Raw genomic sequence first — 19,205 nt, 5'->3', positions numbered from 1 at the left:
CCATAATCTGCTGCCACTCCCGCCATCACCACAGGGGGCGCATTTTGCAGGAAGTTAGAATCAGAAATACAGCAGGGGCTCACACTAGGCACTCAGATGGGGGTGTGGACATTGAAAATGAAAATACAGTATGCAAAAATTCACACAATTACAACAGGGGTTCTATGGAAATTATCATCTATAGATCCTCTATTTTAAACAGGAGAAATATTTAACAGCAAGGAGCTACCCTTCCCACATAGGAAACAGAAAATGCTAGGAAAAACTAAAGCCACTCAGCAGTATACAGTGAAGACTGGACTACAAAAGGGTACAGACATGATGCTCTGAGAGCTTACGGTCTTCTGGGAAGCCTGGGGCTGGCGAGTGACAGGCGGGATGTGAACCCTGTGTTCGTCCGCACTCCCCAAACTCTGTATGCTGCCTCTACTCTCGCATTCTCTAACTGATCCCACTGCATCCCATTCAGCTCTGCTCCCTCCCTGGACCTCTGATGCTGCTGCCAGCCATCCGGCCCTAGTGTTCATTTGCTCTCTGCAACTGACCTCACGTGAAGGGCAGGCAAGCCAGCATCACTCACTTGCTCTTGTCCACACATCTGCCAGCCCGCTTTGCTGGGTGAAGAAATGTACAGGGTGTCTCCATGCTACAAGTAGAAGCAGATGGTGAGTTTGTTTGAACCTCAAAGGTACTGGCAGGATGTCTGAGATCTGGCCTGAGACAAAGAACTGTGCCATTCACTATCCTGTACACAACTTTGACATCAGCCAAATCCCCTCCATCTCTTGTCTAAAAACCCAGGGATAACAGAAGAGGTACAGACAGAAGCTGGATGTGTGTGGTGGACAAGGAAGGCAGGGAACCCAGAAATCCAGTCCAGCTCTATGAGCGACTACATACATCATGGCAAGCAGCAGACAAGTGAGTTCATACTCACATCCATTGGTGTTCCCTGTACCAGCTGGGCTGCCTAAACTTCCAGGTTCTTCAATGAGTCACAGACCAGACTCACAACATGGACAGCTGTGTGAGGCATCGGCTGTATCCTGATGCACAATCCAAGCTTCCCTAATCACTCCCCCCAACCTCCATATCTTATCCCTAAAATTTGCAGCCCCAGGAACCAAGACCCAGAAGGAGGCTGTGCAATGGCCTCCCTCCCTGTGAGCATGGCTCCAGCTGCAACCAAACGCCGCCCCCGCCCCCCGCCCCCGTCAATGGATGGTCCTCTTTGGAACTTGGGAATCCCCCCTTACCACCTAAAGATGACTCTGGCAGAAGAGGGCTTACCACAGCCTGCAGGAGACTTCTCTTCTGAAATAAGTTCTGGGTTGACAGCACAATAGGTCTTCAGGCTGGATGGCCCTGCAACCCTTCCCTCGGGGAGTTCCATGGAATTTCCTACCTGAAATACTCAACCTCCTCTGTGATCCCACTGTGATTTGGGATCACATTTTCCTGGCTTGGTGAGAAAATAAGCAACGCTCCCTGTTGGGCCCCTGCATCCATGTGTGAGACCCAGAAGAGACTCCTGGCTTCTGCCAGGCACACTGAAAGCTACTGTGGCCATTTGGAGTGTAAACCAGCCAATGAAAGCTCTCTCTGTCTTTCCTCTCTTGCTGTAACTCTTACAAATAAATACACATTTTAAAAAAAATTATTTATTTCTTTGAGAGGCAGAGTTACAGAGAGAGAGGGAGAGGGAGAGGGAGGTCTTCCATCTGCTGATTCACTCCCCAATTGGCTGCAATGGCCAGAGCTGTGACAATCCAAAGCCAGGAGCCAGGAGCTTCTTCCTGGTCTCCCATGCAGGTGCGGGGGCCCAAGCACTTGAGCCATTTTCTACTACTTCCCCAGGCCACAGCAGAGAGCTGGATTGGAAGAGGAGCAGCTGGGACTAGAACCAGTGCCCATACGGGATGCTGGCGCCGCAGGTGGAGGATTAACCTAGCGCGCCATGGTGCTGGCTACCCTCTACATTTTTTTCTTACAAAAATTGTTGCAGGAGAGGAACACGCTTCCCTTCCTTATGTAGGACCACAGCCTGGGAACAGGATCTGTGCTGATGGTTGCCTCATGGTTAATCTTCTCACAGGAATGGCTACAGCATTTGTGGGATTTTCTGATGCAAAAAACCCTCTCCTTCCCTGCACTCTCTGATGACAGCTTTTTCCATATTCCTCAGGAAACCCACCATCTTCAGATTCTCAGTCAGAAAGGCACCGAGTCCCAGCATCCCACTCTGGCTATGTTCTTACTCTTTTAGGGTACTTGGTCCTGCAACCCAGGCTGTGTCCACCTTTTTTTGAAAAGTGTTTTCTAGCGCACTCTGACATCAACAGCCCTGGTGGTCTATCAGTCGCTGGCACACATTCGTGCTTGATAATCTGAGTTTCAGAAGGCTTTTCATTTCTGTGTTGGAAGGCCAGTTCTCTCTTATGTTTACAGAAAACTGAGTGTCTTGTGCATTGCTTATCTCTTCACTGTGTAACAATGATATTGAAAAGGAAGCGAGGATTCAAATCTCAGACTCCACTACTAGGATGGCCCAAGTGCTTGGGCCCCTGCACCCACATGGGAGACCCAGAAGATGCTCTGGCTCCTGGCTTTGGCCTGACCTAGTCCAGCCCCGGCCATTGTTGCCATCTGGAGAGTGAACCAGCAGATGGGAAACCTCTTTCTCTGTTTCTCCCTTTCTCTCTGTAACTTTGCCTTTCAAATAAGTAAAAAATAGATCTAAAAAACAATTGAAAAAAAAAAACACCTGCACTCCAAGACAAATCTCAGCTATCAGGATGAGTCCATGGGTTGACTTCACCTTGGAACCCAGAGCCTCCTGATTCTCTTGGTGAGTCTAGGACCACCCATGCCTGTGTTTCATGCTAGGTCCTGCTTCGCTTCACGATCTCTGATTTCACAGTACAGAGGCTTCCTCTTGAACATCTTCTAGTATTGATTTTCCTACTTACCCATGCATCAGAGAGAGAGAATGAGACACAGAGAGAGCTCCTGTCCACTGGCTCACTCCTGAAATGCTTGAAGTAAGCCTACCATTTTCTTACTTATTTGAGAGGCAGAAGTAGAAAGAGAGAGAGAAATGAGAGAGAGAGAGAGAGAGAGAGAGAGAGATATGGAATCTCACTCACTGATTTCAGCTCAAATGTTTGCAACAGGCAGGGGTGGGAATTCAACCTGTACATGCTCAAAGAAACCAGTCACTCACTAAGAACTTCCCAATTAACAAGCATTGACAGAGTTAATAAATGCATGAATAAATGCCTACAGAAAAACAGGTTATGAAAGTGGGGAGGAGGAAAGGAGGAATTTAGGGAATGTATTTAATCTAGAAAAAGGACTTAGGAGAGCCAGAAAGGGGCTGGATTTTTCATAAACCTAACAAAATATTCACTAAGAGCAGAGAGGTAAATGAATTTACACAGGAGAACCTTCCCTGGAGACTGTAAAATGCCTGTCTCATGCATGCCCCAGCTGCCCTGGCGACCGGGACATGCGAAAAATTGATAAGAGCTCTACAGTGGGCCAGTGCTGCGGCTCCCTAGGCTAATCCTCTGCCTTGCGCGCCGGCACACCGGGTTCTAGTCCCGGTCGGGGCGCCGGATTCTGTCCCGGTTGCCCTCTTCCAGGCCAGCTCTCTGCTGTGGCCAGGGAGTGCAGTGGAGGATGGCCCAGGTCCTTGGGCCCTGCACCCATGGGAGACCAGGATAAATACCTGGCTCCTGCCATCGGATCAGCATGGTGCGCCGGCTGCAGCGCGCCGCCCACGGCAGCCACTGGAGGGTGAACCAACAGCAAAGGAAGACCTTTATCTCTCTCTCTCTCTCACTGTCCACTCTGCCTGCAAAAAAAAAAAAAAAAAAAAAAAGAGAGAGAGAGAGAGAGACAGAAAGAGAGAGAGCTCTACAGTGAACATCTGGTGAGTTCTTTCTGTTCCCAGGCTCCCTGCCCACTAATTGCTGACTGACCCGGGAGGCTCTGGTTAGGGATTTTCCCACCGTCCACGGCTCTGTGTCTTGCTCCAACTTGAAGATCAACTCAGGTTTGGGGATGCGCTGCCCTGCTAACAGGAAATAATGTCAGACTTTGTCAAATCACCACGTTTGCTTTTCTAAAGAAGGACAACACCTCAGTTCCAGGAACTGTGCAACAAAAGGGCCAATCTAAGCCGGCGCCGTGGCTCAATAGGCTAATCCTCCACCTTGCGGCGCCGGCACACCGGGTTCTAGTCCTGGTTGGGGCGCCGGATTCTGTCCCGGTTGCCCCTCTTCCAGGCCAGCTCTCTGCTATGGCCAGGGAGTGCAGTGGAGGGTGGCCCAGGTGCTTGGGCCCTGCACCCCATGGGAGACCAGGAAAAGCACCTGGATCCTGGCTCCTGCCATCGGATCAGCGCGGTGCGCCGGCTGCAGCGGCGGCCATTGGAGGGTGATCCAACGGCAAAGGAAGACCTTTCTCTCTGTCTCTCTCTCACTGTCCACTCTGCCTGTAAAAAAAAAAAAAAAAAAAAAAAGGGCCAATCTGAACTATTTCCTAGAGCAGACACTCACCTGTCTCATAGCCTCAAATCCTACCCTTACCCAGCATTAAACCTCGCAAAGTGTTCTTTAAGAAGTGTTCCACTAGGGAGTGTCACTGACCGAGGGACAGCAGGCTGCTGTAGGTCTCCAGCATCACATCCCTGTGCAGGGTCCTCTGGGCACTGTCCAGGTCCTGCCACTCCTCCTGGGTGAAGTCCACAGCCAGGTCTTCAGATGACATCAACACTTGTAATAGGACATTGCTTGTCAACATATAAGCTCCAGGTCACAAAGCAGAAAGACTACAAGTGTGTTCGGGGCCGGCACTGTGGCACTGCAGGTAAAGCTGCTGCCTGCAGTGCTGGCAACCCATATGGGTGCTGGGTTGAGTCCTGGCTGCTCCATTTCCGATCCAGCTCTCTGCTATCACCTGGGAAAGCAGTGGAAGATGACCCAAGTCCTTGGGCCCCTGCACCCACGTGGGAGACCCTGAAGAAGCTCCTGGCGCCTGGCTTTTGGATTGGCTTAGCTCTGCTTGTTGTGGCCATTTGGGGAGTGAACCAGCAGACGAAAGACCTTTCTCCTGTCTCTCCCTCTATCTGTCTGTGACTTTATCTTTCAAATAAATTTAAAAATAAAGTCATCCCCAGGCAGGCAAATGGGGAAAAACAGAATGATAAAGAGGAAGTAAACAGAGAAAGACAGGGTCACTGGCCATTACGACACACAGCAACAAGAAGAAGAGGAGGGACCGGCGCTATGGTGTAGTGGGTAAAGCCGCCACCTGCAATGCCTGCATGCCATATGGGTGCCAGTTTGAGTGCCGGCTGCTCCACTTCTTATTCAACTCTCTGCTCTGGCCTGGAAAAGCAGTAGAAGATGGACCAAGTGCTTGGGCCCCTGCACCCTCATTGGAGACCTGGAGGAGGCTCCTGGCTCCTGGCTTCAGATCAGCCCAGTTCTGGCCATTGTGGCCATTTGGGGAGTAAACAAATGGATGGAAGACCTCTCTCTCTGTCTCTCCCTCTCACTATCTGTAACTTTACTTGTCAAATAAATAAATAAAATATTAAAAAAAAAACCGTTAAAGCAGCTGGGAACTCGAACCAGTGCCCATATGGGATGCCGGTGCCATAGGTGGAGGCTTAGTCCACTATGCCACAGTGCTGGCCCCTAAGTTCCAGTTTTAATCATGTGACAAATTTGTGTTTGTTATGGCATCAGAAACACCAGCTGGGATGGCTTTAATGTCTTATAACCAGGACAACTTTACCTTATCCATGTATATTTTTTTCTCCGATATTGAATAATATCTAATTTTATTTTTCCATTTTAATAAACAATATTTTACCCATAGCACAAAGTTTTTTACCATTGGCTGGCGCTGTGGCTCACTTGGCTAATCCTCCGCCTGCGGCGCTGGCACCCCGGGTTCTAGACCTGGTTGGGGCGCTGGATTCTGTCCCGGTTGCCCCTCTTCCACTCTAACTCTCTGCTGTGGCCCGGGAGTGCAGTGGAGGATGGCCCAAGTGCTTGGGCCTGCACCCACATGGGAGACCAGGAGAAGCACCTGGCTCCTGGCTTTGGATTGGTGCAGCGTGCCAGCCATAGTGGCCATTTGGGGGGTGAACCAACAGAAAAAAGGAAGACCTTTCTCTCTCTCTCTCTCTCTCTCTCTAACTCTTCCTGTCAAAAAAATAAAAAATAAATTTACCATGAATTCGCACATGAGCAACAAAAGTCAAGAAAGATGTTGAGGTTGGCACTGTGGTGTGGTGGGTAAAGCTGGTGCCTGTGGGTGCCAATCAAATCTCAGATACTTCACTTCTGACCCAGCTCTCTGCAATGGCCTGGGAAAGTAGCAGAAGATGGCCCAAGTGCTTGGGTCCCTACACCTACGTGGGAGACTTGGAATAAGCTTCTGGCTCCTGGCTTTGGATCAGCACAGCTCCGGCCATGGCAGCCAACTGAAGAGTGAACCAGCAGATGGAAGACCCTTCTCTCTCTCTGCCTCTCCTTCTCTTTGTGTGCAACTCTGATTTTCAAATAAATAGATGGATAGGTAGATAGATAGATAGATAGATGGATATTTAAAAAAATCAGGAAGACACCTGATGTGACCATGGCTCATGGATTCACGTTAAGAGTCACTCCATGGGTATTTATACTCTTACTTAAAATTAGCAGAACACAAAGATGCCCAGAATTCCATTTCCTTTTCCAGATCTTATCACTGAATAAACTCTGCTTCCATGAAAGAAAATAAAAATCTTGCACTCAAATCACGGCTCATAATTCCTACCTACCTCTGGGAAGCAGCCTGCTGCTCTATCCAGTTCAAAATGGAACCCACACACTGATTACCCAGGTACCCAAGCCTCACTTTCACTGAGAAGATGTAGCCCAAGGGGGTTACATACACTCCTATGTACTGAGTGAGGGAAATTTAGCAGCCAGGAAATTTAATTCTGGGAGTTCCCCACTCCCTGCTGTCTCCTCTCAACATCCTGGAATGGCTCCTTCCTGCAAGGTCTCAAATCTGAGACTCAAAATCAGTTTAGGCTTGGGACCTAGGGGCTGGAACTGTGGGGTAGTAGGCCAAGCCTCTGTCTGTGGCTCCAGCATCCCATATGGGCACTGGTTAGAGTCCTGGGGGCTCCACTTCCGATCCCGCTCTCTGCTAGTGCACCTGGGAAGCAGTAGAAGGTGGGCTAAGTTCTCAGGCCCCTGCACCCACGTGGGAGACCTGGAAGAAGCTCCTGGCTCCTTAGAATTGGCCCAGCTCTGGCCATTGTGGCCAATTGGGGGAGTGAACCAGCAGATGGAAGACCTCTCTCTCTCTGTCTCTCTGTCTCTCTCTCTGTAACTCTGCCTCTCAAATAAGCAAACATATCTTTTTAAAAAGTGATTTATTTATTTTACTTGAAAGAGTTACACACACACACACACACACACACACAGAGAGAGAGAGAGAGAGAGAGAGAGAGGTCTTCCATTCACTGGTTCATTACTCAAACGGGTGCAATGGCTGGAGCTGGGCCAATCCAAAGCCAGGAGCCAGGAGCTTCTTCCAAGTCTCCCATGCAGGTGCAGTGACCCAAGGACTTGGGCCATCCTCCACTGCTTTCTCAGGCCACAGCAGAGAGCTGGATTGAAGTAGCACCTTGACAGTAGGGACTCCATTTTGGGGCACTTGAGACTGCATTCTGGGAAAGTAACCCCCCCCCCACTGTGAGACTCTGGTCTGAAACTATGATCTCAAATAGTTGGACAATAGCAGTGCACTACATCACCCTTGGCAGAGCACAAAACCCCCTAGCATGATTGCTCAAGCTTAAAAGTAGAAAGGTTGCACCTGGGTTACCTGGGCTAATAATGAAGATGTGATTTGTCTATGTCTTAAGATCATAATTGCTGATTGTAAGATTTTAGCAACCGCTTAGCAACCGTGTATTCTCTCCCCCCTCCCGATCTTGCGGTCTTTGCCTTTATAAACCCTATGCTGTAGTTCCTCGGGGCTCCTCTGTCCTTGTATGTTCAGAGAGCCCCAACATGTTGGATCAATAAATCCTTAACCCTTTGCTGGTTGCATGAGAGAAAGTCTCTTGGTGTCGTTCTTTGGGTGGTGGGCATTTTCAGACCCTAACATGATCAGAAGTGGAGCAGCTGGTATCAACCTGTGCCCATATGAGATGCTGGCTCTGCAGGCGGCAGCTCCACCTGCTATGCCACAGCACCAGCCCCACAAATATATATATATATATATATATATATATATATATATATACATACTTTTATTTAATGAATATACATTTCCAAAGTACAGAATATGGATTACAATGGTTTCCCCCCCATAACATCCCCCCAACCCGCAACCCTCCCCTTATCCACTCCCTCTCGCCTTCCATTCACATCAAGATTCATTTTTGTTTCTCTTTATATACAGAAGATCAATTTAGCATATGTTAAGTAAAGATTTCAACAGTTTGCTCTCACACAGAAACATAAAGTGAAAAATACTGTTTGAGTACTTGTTATAGCATTAAATCTCAATGTACAGCACACTAAGGACAAAGATCCTACATGAGGAGTAAGTCACAGTGACTCCTGTTGTTGACTTAACAAGTTGACACTCTTGTTTATGGCATCAGTAATCACCCTAGGCTCTTGTCATGAGCTGCCAAGGCTATGGAAGCCTCCTGAGTTCACTGACTCTGATCATATTTAGACAAGGCCATGGTCAAAGTGGAAGTTCTCTCCTCCCTTCAGAGAAAGGTACCTCCTTCTTTGATGACCCATTCTTTCCACTGGGATCTCACTCGTGGAGATCTTTCATTTAGGTTTTTTTTTTCCCCCAGAGTGTCTTGGCTTTCCATGCCTGAAGTACTCTCATGGGCATTTCAGCCGGATCCGCTGCCTTAAGGGCTGATTATGAGGCCAGAGTGCTGTTAGGACATTTGCCATTCTATGGGTCTGCTGTGTATCTCACTTCCCATGTTGGATCATTCTCTCCCTTTTTGATTCTATCAGCTAGTATTTGCAGACACTATTCTTGTTTATGTGATCCCTTTGGTTCTTAGTCCTATCATTACGATCAATTGTGAATAGAAATTGATCACTGGGACTAGTGAGATGGCATTGGTACATGCCACCTCGATGGGATTGAATTCGAATCCCCTGGTATGTTTCTAACTCTACCGTTTGAGGTAAGTCAGCTTGAGCATGTCCCGAATTGCACATCTCTTCCCTCTCTTATTCCCACTCTTATATTTAACAGCAATCACTTTTCAGTTAAGTTTCAGCACTTAAGAAGAATTGTGTATTGATTACAGTATTCAACCAAAAGTATTAAGTAGAACGAACAAAAAAATACTAAGAGGGATAACATATTAAGCTGCTCATCAACAGTCAGGGTGAGGGCTGATCAAGTCACCGTTTTTCATAGTATTCATTTCACTTTAACAGGTTTCCTTTTTGGTGCTCAGTTAGTTGTCACCTATCAGGGAGAACATATGGTATTTGTCCCTTTGGGATTGGCTTATTTCACTCAGCACAATGCTTTCCAAATTCCTAACAGGGATCACTTTTCAGGTAAAATTTAAACACCTAAGAATAATTGTGTGTTAATTACAGAGTCCAACCAATGGTACTAGAACAAAAAAAATACTAAAATGGATAAAGTATTACATTGTACATCAACCGTCAGGACAAGAGCTGATCAAGTCATTGTTTCTCATAGTGTCCATTTCACTTCAACAAGGTTCCCCTTTGGTGCTCAGTTAGTTGTCGCCAATCAGGGAGAACATATGATATTTGTCCCTTTGGGACTGGCTTAATTCACTCAGCATGATGTTTTCCAAATTCCTCCATCTTGTTGCAAATGACTGGGTTTCATTGTTTTTGACTGCTGTATAGTATTCTATAGAGTACATGTCCCATAATTTCTTTATCCAGTCTACTGTTGATGGGCATTTGGGTTGGTTCCAGGTCTTAGCTATTGTGAATTGAGCTGCAAGAAACATTAATGTGCAGACTGCTTTTTTGTTTTCCAATTTTATTTCCTTTGGGTACATTCCAAGGAGTGGGATGGCTGGGTTGAATGGTAGGGTTATATTCAGGTTTCTGAGGAATCTCCAGACTGACTTCCATAGTGGCTTCACCAGTTTGCATTCCCACCAACAGTGGGTTAGTGTCCCTTTTCCCCACATCCTCTCCAGCATCTATTGTTGGTAGATTTCTGAATGTGAGCATTCTAACTGGGGTGAGGTGGAACCTTATTGTGGTTTTGATTTGCATTTCCCTGATTGCTAGTGATCTTGAACATTTTTTCATGTGTCTCTTGGCCATTTGGATTTCCTCTTTTGAAAAATGTCTATTGAGGTCCTTGGCCCATCTCTTAAGTAGGTTGTTTGTTTTGATCTTGTGGAGTTTCTTGATTTCTTTTTAGATTCTGGTTATTAACCCTTTATCAGTTGCATAGTTTGCAAATATATTTTCCCATTCTGTTGGTTGTCTCTTCACTTTCCTGACTGTTTCTTTTGCAGTACAGAAACTTCTCAATTTGATGCAATCCCCAATGTTAATTTTGGCTTTGACTGCCTGTGCTTCTGGGGTGTTTTCCAAGAAGTCATTGCCGGTACCTATATCTTGCAGGGTTTTTCCAATGCTCTCTAATAATTTGATGGTGTCAGGTCGTAGATTTAAGTCTTTAATCCATGTTGAGTGGATTTTTGTGTAAGGTGAAAGGTAGGGGTCTTGCTTCATCATTCTGCATGTGGAAATCCAATTTTCCCAGCACCATTTATTGAATACACTGTCCTTACTCCAGGAATTAGTTTTAGATCCTTGATCAAATATAAGTTGGCTGTAGATGTTTGGGCTGATTTCTGGTGTTTCAATTTTGTTCCATTGGTCTATCCATCTGTTTCTGTACCAGTACCATGCTGTTTTGATTACAACTGCCCTGTAGTATGTCCTGAAATCTGGTATTGTGATGCCTCCAGCTTTGTTTTTGTTGGACAAAATTGCTTTAGCTATTCGAGGTCTCCTGTGCCTCCATATAAATTTCAGCACCATTTTTTCCAGATCTGAGAAGAAGGTCTTTGGTATCTTGATTGGTATTGCATTGAATCTATAAATTGCTTTTGGGAGAATGGACATTTTGATGATATTGATTCTTCCAATCCATGAGCATGGAAGATTTTTCCATTTCTTGGTATCCTCTTCTATTTCTTTCTTTAAGGTTTTGTAATTTTCATCGTAGAGATCTTTAACGTCCTTGGTTGAGTTTATTCCAAGGTATTTGATTGTTTTTGTAGCTATTGTGAATGGGATTTATCTTAGAAGTTCTTCCTCAGCCATGGCATTGTCTGTGTATACAAAGGCTGTTGATTTTTGTGCATTGATTTTATACCCTGATACTTTGCCACAATCTTCTGTGAGTTCCAATAGTCTCTCAGTAGAGTTCTTTGGGTCCCCTAAATACAGAATCATATCATCTGTAAAGAGGGATAGTTGAGTTCTTCCTTCCCAATTTGTATCCCTTTAATTTCTTTTTCTTGCCTAATAGCTCTGGCTAGAACTTCCAGAACTATATTGAATAGCAGTGGTGAGAGTGGGCATCCCTGTCTGGTACCAGATCTCAGTGGAAATGCTTCCAACTTTTCCCCATTCAATAGGATGTTGGCTGTGGGTTTTTCATAGATTGCTTTGATTGTATTGAGGAATATTCCTTCCAAACCCAGTTTTCTTAAAGTTTTCATCATGAAAGCTTGTTGTATTTTATCAAATGCTTTCTTGGCGTCTATTGAGATAATCATACGGTTTTTCTTCTGCAGTCTGTTAATGTGGTGTATCTCATTGATTGTCTTGCGCACATTAAACCATCCCTGCATACCAGGGATAAATCCCACTTGGTCTGGGTGGATGATCTTTCTGATGTGTTGTTGCATTCTATTGGCGAGAATTTTATTGAGGATTTTTGCATCTATGTTCATCAAGGATATTGGTCTGTAATTCTCTTTCAATGCTGCATCTTTTTCCGGCTTAGGAATTAAGGTGATGCTGGCTTCATAGAAAGAATTTGGGAGGACTTCCTCTTTTTCGATTGTTCTGAATAGTTTGAGAAGAATTGGAGTTAGTTCTTCTTTAAATGTCTGGTAGAATTCAGCAGTGAATCCATCTGGTCCTGGGCTTTTCTTTGTTGGGAGGGCCTTTATTACTGTTTCAATTTCTGTCTCAGTTATGGGTCTGTTTAGGTTTTTGATGTCTTCCTGGTTCAATTTAGGTAGGTTGCATGTGTCCAGGAATCTATCCATTTCTGATAGGTTTCCCTGTTTGCTGGCATACAAGTCCTTGTAGTAATTTCTGATGATTCTTTTCATTTCTTTGGTGTCTGTTGTTACTTTTCCTTTCTCATCTCTGCTTTTATTGATTTGGGTCTTTTCTCTTCTTTTTTTAGTTAGTTGGGCCAATGGGGTGCCAATTTTGTTTATTTTTTCAAAAAACCAGCTTCTCGCTTGGCTGATTTTTTGTAATTTTTTTTTATTCAATCCTGTTGATTTCTTCTCTGATATTAATTATTTCTCTTCTCCTACTAGATTTGGGTCTGGTTTGCTGTAGGTTTTCTAGATCCTTGAGGTGAATTGAAAGCTCATCTATTTGGTGCCTTTCCAATTTCTTGATGTAGGCACCTATTGATATAAACTTTCCTCTTAACACTGCTTTTGCTGCGTCCCATAAGTTTTGGTATGTTGTGCTGTTATCCTCATTTACTTCCAGAAAATTTTTGATTTCTCTTTTAATTTCTCCTATGACCCATTGTTCATTCAGGAGCATGTTGTTCAATCTCCATGTGTTTGCATATGCTCTAGGGATTCCTGAGTTGCTAATTTCCAACTTCATTCCTCTATGGTCTGAGAAGCTGCATGGTATGATTCTAATTCTTTTGAATTTGCTGAGACCTGCTTTATGGCCTAGTATGTGGTCAATCCTAGAGAAGGTTCCATGTACTGTTGAGAAGAATGTAAAATCTTTAGCTGTAGGATTGAAAGTTCTGTAGATATCTGTTAGATCCATTTGGGCTATAGTGTCATTTAAATCTACTGTCTCCTTGTTGATCTTCTGTCCTGTTGATCTGTCTATTTCTGAGAGTGGAGTATTGAAGTCCCCCAGTACTATTGTATTGGGGTCTAAGTCTCCCTTTAAGTCCCTTTACAAATCTTTTAGATAAACCGGTGCCCTGTAGTTAGGTGCATATACATTGATAATTGTTATATCTTCTTGTTGTATTGATCCCTTAATCATTATATAGTGTCCCTCTTTATCTCTCTTAACAGTTTTTGTGGTAAAGTTTATGTTGTGCAATATTAAGATGGCTACGCCCGCTCTTTTTTCATTTCTGTTGGCATGGTATATCTTTTTCCAGCCTTTCACTTTCAGTCTGTATGGATCTTTGTTGGAAAGATGTGTTTCTTGTAAGCAGCAAATAGATGGGTTTTGTTCCTTAACCCAATCAGCCAATCGGTGTCTTTTAACTGGACAGTTCAGGCCATTCACGTTCAATGTGACTAATGAAAAGTGGTAACTTTGCCCTGCCATTTGCCAAAGATAAGTTCTAATATATGCTTTGAATTCCCTGTGATCTTTTGCTGTGAGGTTTCCTTCCTTTACCTTCTTTCATATTGATGACCGTGTTTCTTTGTTTCTGTGTGTAACACATCTTTAAGCATCTTTTGCAGGGCTGGACGAGTGGCGACAAATTCTTTCAATTTCTGTTTGCTATGAAAAGTCTTTATTTCACCTTCATTCACAAATGATAGCTTTGCAGGATATAATATTCTGGGCTGGCAGTTTTTCTCTCTTAGTACCTGAGCTATATCTCGCCATTCCCTCCTAGCTTGTAGGGTTTCTGATGAGAAGTCAGCTGTGGAGATCCTCTGAGAGTAATCTGACGTTTCTCTCTTGCACATTTTAGGATCTTTTCTTTATGTTTCACTGTGGAGAGTTTAATTACAACGTGTTGTGGTGAGGATCTCTTTTGGTCGTGTTTATTAGGGGTTCTGTGAGCTTCCTGTACTAGGATTTCTCTGTCCTTCTCCAAACCTGGGAAATTTTCTGCTAATATCTCACTAAAAAAGCTTTCTAATCCTTTCTCCCTCTCCATGCCTTCAGGAACTCCTAGAACCCGAATGTTGGGTTTTTTAATAGTATCCTGAAGATTCCCGACAATATGTTTTAGATTTCTAATTTCCTGTTCTTTTCTTTGGTCTGACTGTATCCTTTCCTGTTCTCTGTCTTCTAAGTCCGATATTCTCTCTTCTGCTTCACCCATTCTGTTTGTAAGGCTCTCTATTGTGTTTTTCATTTGATCTATTGAATTCTTCACTTCAGTCACTATCCCAGTTTCCTGTTGTACTAGTTGTTTCGTTTCATTTTGATTCCTCCTTAATATTTCATTTTCACGAGAGAGATTTTCTATCTTGTCCATTAAGGATTTCTGTAGTTCAAGAATTTGTTTTTGAGAACTTCTTAATGTTCTTATCAATTTTTTGAGATCTGCTTCTTGCATTTCTTCTATCTCATCATCTTCATAATCTTGAATTGGGGTGTCTTTTTCATTTGGGGGCGTCATGGTGACTTCCTTGTTTTTATTACCTCGGTTTTTGCGTTTGTTATTTGGCATATTGGAGATATTTGGTTTCTTCACTGTGGTGCTTTTTCTTGTTATACTATGACTCTAGATTAAGTGGACTGTCTGTTTTTGATGGAGCTTTAGAGGCTTGAGATGGGTGTGGCCTGAGAGCTCTGTTTGGTGTGCCAAAGGTGACACTCCCAGGTTAGGCGTGGTAAACCTCTCTCTCTCTCTCTTTCTTTTTTTGATTCAAAAGGGAAGTAATTCCGCACAGCTGAACGAAGTTGGAGGTAGTTAGCAGGCTAATGATATACCCACAGGAGCCAGAGAGCGGAAGCTCTTTCCCAAGGGACCACACAGGGAATCTGTTCTGCCCTCAGAGTGGGCTCAAATTCTCCTTCAGTCTCCCACTGGGTTGCCAAAGTTACGGAATTGTAGCGTCTCTGGAGAGTGCTCACGTGAATTCCGTGAGTTCTCTCCCCCACCGTCTCTTTTTTCACAGTCTGAGTTCAGTAGCACCACAAATTTACTAGGTCCTAATCTCCTGTTAATTCGCCCCACCCAGAGTCAGGTTTTTCTGCTAGGCTCAGGGCCGGTGCAGGCCTGAGGTCGCTCTGCTTATGACGTATGTCCAAGATGGTGCCTGCTCTTTGTCTTGCTCGCCCTTGAGAGGTGAGCGGAGAGAGAGAAACCCGTGTCCGTACAAGTCACCTTTTTTTTTTTCTCTCTCTCTCTTCCAGTTAGCCTGGTGAAGTTCCCCCCCCAGGGTCGTTCCCTCTAGTCTCCTCTCTCCGCTTGCCTGCTGCTGTCTGGGGCTATTGAGGTTCGGCTCACCTCGCGTTCCAGCGCTGGTGTGTTGAGTCTGCCGCTGGTGTCCCGAACTGTGGGCTCCCACGCTCTCCACGCAGGTCCACTGTGAATCACGCGTTCTGGAAGAGTTTCTTCTGCTGTTTCCTCCCCTACTCTTCCTTGAACCTGCAGTATCTCCACTTTTATTAAACTGTCTCTCCCCGGACTATCAGTGTGCTCCCTTCCTATTCCGCCATCTTCAATATATTTTTTTTATAAAAACATTTTTAATAAAGACCAAAAGTAGGATGCCCACTGACAATGGATGTATAGTCTTTATTACAAAAGACTGTAAGTTCAACTTTAAAAATGGGATTTTAACACCTTCATATTTTTTTTCTAAACAAGAAAATAAGAGAAAGCTTGCTACTGACATTCTGAAACTTCAGTATCACATTTCCTCCTGTAGGTCCTCCTTGTCTTCCAAAACAATCTCTCTTATCCTGGATTTTTATTTTAGGCTGCTTTCAATGAAACTAAATGAGCTGCATTCTCACTGAGGGACTCACCCCAGACCAGCTCCATTAAAATCTGGATTAAATCTGGATGGCCTGGGGGGAAGGGATGTTCCCAAAAAACTTCTGCATTCAGTGGCAGTGCAACCATCCCATATGGGCACCAGTTCGAGTCCCGGCTGTTCCACTTCCAATCCAGCTCCTTGCTAATGCGCATGGAAAAGCAGCAGTAGATGGCCCAAGTCCTTGGGCCCCTTCATCCACTCAGGAGACCAGGAACAAGCTCCTGGCTCCTGGCTTCAGTCTGGCCCAGCTCCGGTGGTTCTGGCTATCTGGGGGAGTGAACCAGCAGATGGAAGATCTCTTTCTATGCATTTCTGCCTTTCAAATAAAATATTTTTTAAAGTATACTTCTTCTTTACCTAACCTTTGCTGCCTTTTCTTGCTGTGTGCTGCAGTCCTTTGCTAGAATCTCCAGGAACCCAACTGTCATCATCCACAAGAGGACCCCGCAAGTCACAGCATCCCCGTCTCGTGAAAGTAACCCATGAGGTTCGGACTGCCCTGGAAGACTCTTCTGTTCTTACCACACACCCTGGGGAGCTGTGGGACCCCAGGGCTGAGGCAGAGTCACTGCGCGCAGGGATGGGACAAGATGCCCAGGGCCCCAGCTGCTGGTCCAGCCTGCGTCCTGCGGGCTGGAGGAGACTGGGCCCCACCCCTACCATTCTCCAGCTTCTGAGTCAGGGTCTTTGCTGGAGGATTCCTTTGGTGAGGTTCACAGACTGGCAAAGGCTGAGCCTCGTGGCCGTCTCTCTCAGGAGCAGACGCTGGAAGCTGTGTGGCGGGCAAGAAATGGGACCCTCCGTTACTCTGATTGGACAACGCACACCCGTGACGTCAGGGAAGACACCCCCGATCAGGATCATGCCCAGGCTCGGTTCTGAAGCTGCCTCACTGTCTAGCGACCTGGCCATCCCGACAGCAGGGGGCGCTGCCACCTCTCTGATGAACTCACCTCCTGGGAGGCTTCCTGGCCCTATCCCTGACCCTGCAAGGTTCTTGTGACCTGGAGCTGGTTGTAACCTTCTGGTCAGTTCCAATTCACTGAATGCTTTTACTGGGTTCCAAGCCTTTTCTTTATGTCCTCTGTTTAGTGTTCTATCAGGTCATTTGTCTTTCTAATATTGGTTCCAAGAATATTTAAAGATATTACATAGAATAATATTTTTTTCTTCTCATTTCTCATATAGGTATTTATTCCCTACTCCATATTTTTTTAAGATTTATTTTATTTTATTTGAAAGTAAGAGTTACATGGCCGGCTCCGCGGCTCACTAGGCTAATCCTCTGCCTTGTGGCGCCGGCACACCAGGTTCTAGTCCCGGTCGGAGCGCCGGATTCTGTCCCAGTTGCCCCTCTTCCAGGCCAGCTCTCTGCTGTGGCCCGGGAGTGCAGTGGAGGATGGCCCAAGTGCTTGGGCCCTGCACCCCATGGGAGACCAGGAGAAGCACCTGGCTCCTGCCTTCGGATCAGCGCGATGCGCCGGCCAGAGCACACCGGCCACGGCGGCCATTGGAGGGTGAACCAACGGCAAAGGAAGACCTTTCTGTCTCTCTCTCTCACTGTCCACTCTGCCTGTCAAAAAAAAAAAAAAAAAAAAAGAAAGTAAGAGTTACAGAGAGCTGGAGGCAGAGAGAGAGAGAGAGAGAGAGAGAGAGGTCTTCCATCTGGTGGTTCACTCCCCAGATGGCCACAATGGCCAGAGCTGGACCGATCCAAAGCCAGGAGCCAGGAGCCAGGAGCTTCTTCTGGGTCTCCCACGCAGGTGCAGGGGCCCAAGCACTTGGGCCATCTTCTGCTGATTTTCCAGGTACATTAGCAGGGAGCTGGATCAGAAGTGGAGCAGCCAGGACTCGAACCAGTACCCTTATGGGATGCTGGCATTGCAGGCAGAAGTTTTACCTGCTACACCAAAGTGCCATCTCCTACCTACTCTGTATTTTGTCCTCTAAAAATTGCTTCTGGGGCTGGAGCTGTGGCACAGCAGGTAGAGTCGCCGCCTGCAGTGCCAGCATCCAATGTGGGCACAGGTTCACATACCAGCTGCTCCACTTCTGATCCAGCTCTCTGTTATGGCCTGGTAATGCAGTACAGTAGAAGATGGCCCAGGACCTTGGGCCCCTGCACCTGCGTGGTAGACCCAGAAGAAGCTCCTGGCTCGTGGCTTCAGATCAGCACAGCTCTGGCCATTGCGGCCAATTGGAGAGTAAACCAGCGGATGGAAGACCTCTCTCTCTCTCTGCTTCTCCTTCTCTCTGTGTGTAACTCTGACTTTCAAATAAATAAATCTAAAAAATAAATTGCTCCTATTTGTTTCTTGCTGGTACATAGTAATGCACTTGATTGTATTTCTAGCTTTAGTACTCAGTAATCTTGCTTTGTTCTCTTATCAGTTTGTATTTGTTTTTTATTATGTTGGATTATCTCTAGTATAACAGTGTCATATGTATATGTTGATACTTTGTTGCTTAAAAGTTGAGCCTTTTACCCAATGTTTCATGCTTGTTGTATAATTTCCCTGACTATGCCTTCAGAATAATCTTGAACAGAAGAGAGCCTTGTCCAGGTCTTCTCTCAGGAAAATTTTTCAATGGGCTGTGTTTCTTATGCTGTTTGTTATAGGTTCTTTGCAGACAATCTTTTTTTTTTTTTTTTTTGACAGGCAGATTTAGACAGAGAGAGAGAGACAGAGAGAAATGTCTTCCTTCTGTTGGTTCATTCCTCAAATGGCCGCTATGGCCGGCGCGCTACGCCAATCCAAAGCCAGCAGCCAGGTACTTCCTCCTGGTCTCCCATGCGGGTGCAGGGCCCAAGGACCTGAGCCATCCTCCACTGCCTTCCCGGGCCACAGCAGAGAGCTGGACTGGAAGAGGAGCAACAGGGACAGAATCTGGTGCCCCAAGCAGGACTAGAACCCGGGGTGCCAGCGCCACAGGTGGAGGATTAGCCAAGTGAGCCGCGGTGCAGGCCGACAATCTTAATCATAATAAGAAAGTTGCTATTTACTGTTCTCCTAACTGTTTCATTAACTCCCTGCTAATGGCCTGGGAAAAGCAATAGAAGATGGCCCAAGTACTTGGGCCCCTTGTCACCCACATGGGAGACCTGGATGGAGCCTCTGGCTTTGGTGTAGCACAGCCCTGGGGCCTGTAGCCATCTGGGGCACTCCCCAAA

This window comes from Oryctolagus cuniculus, chromosome 16 (genome assembly GCF_964237555.1).
Source record: "Oryctolagus cuniculus chromosome 16, mOryCun1.1, whole genome shotgun sequence".
Lineage (NCBI taxonomy): Eukaryota > Metazoa > Chordata > Mammalia > Lagomorpha > Leporidae > Oryctolagus > Oryctolagus cuniculus.
This window is presented reverse-complemented; position numbering follows the sequence as displayed.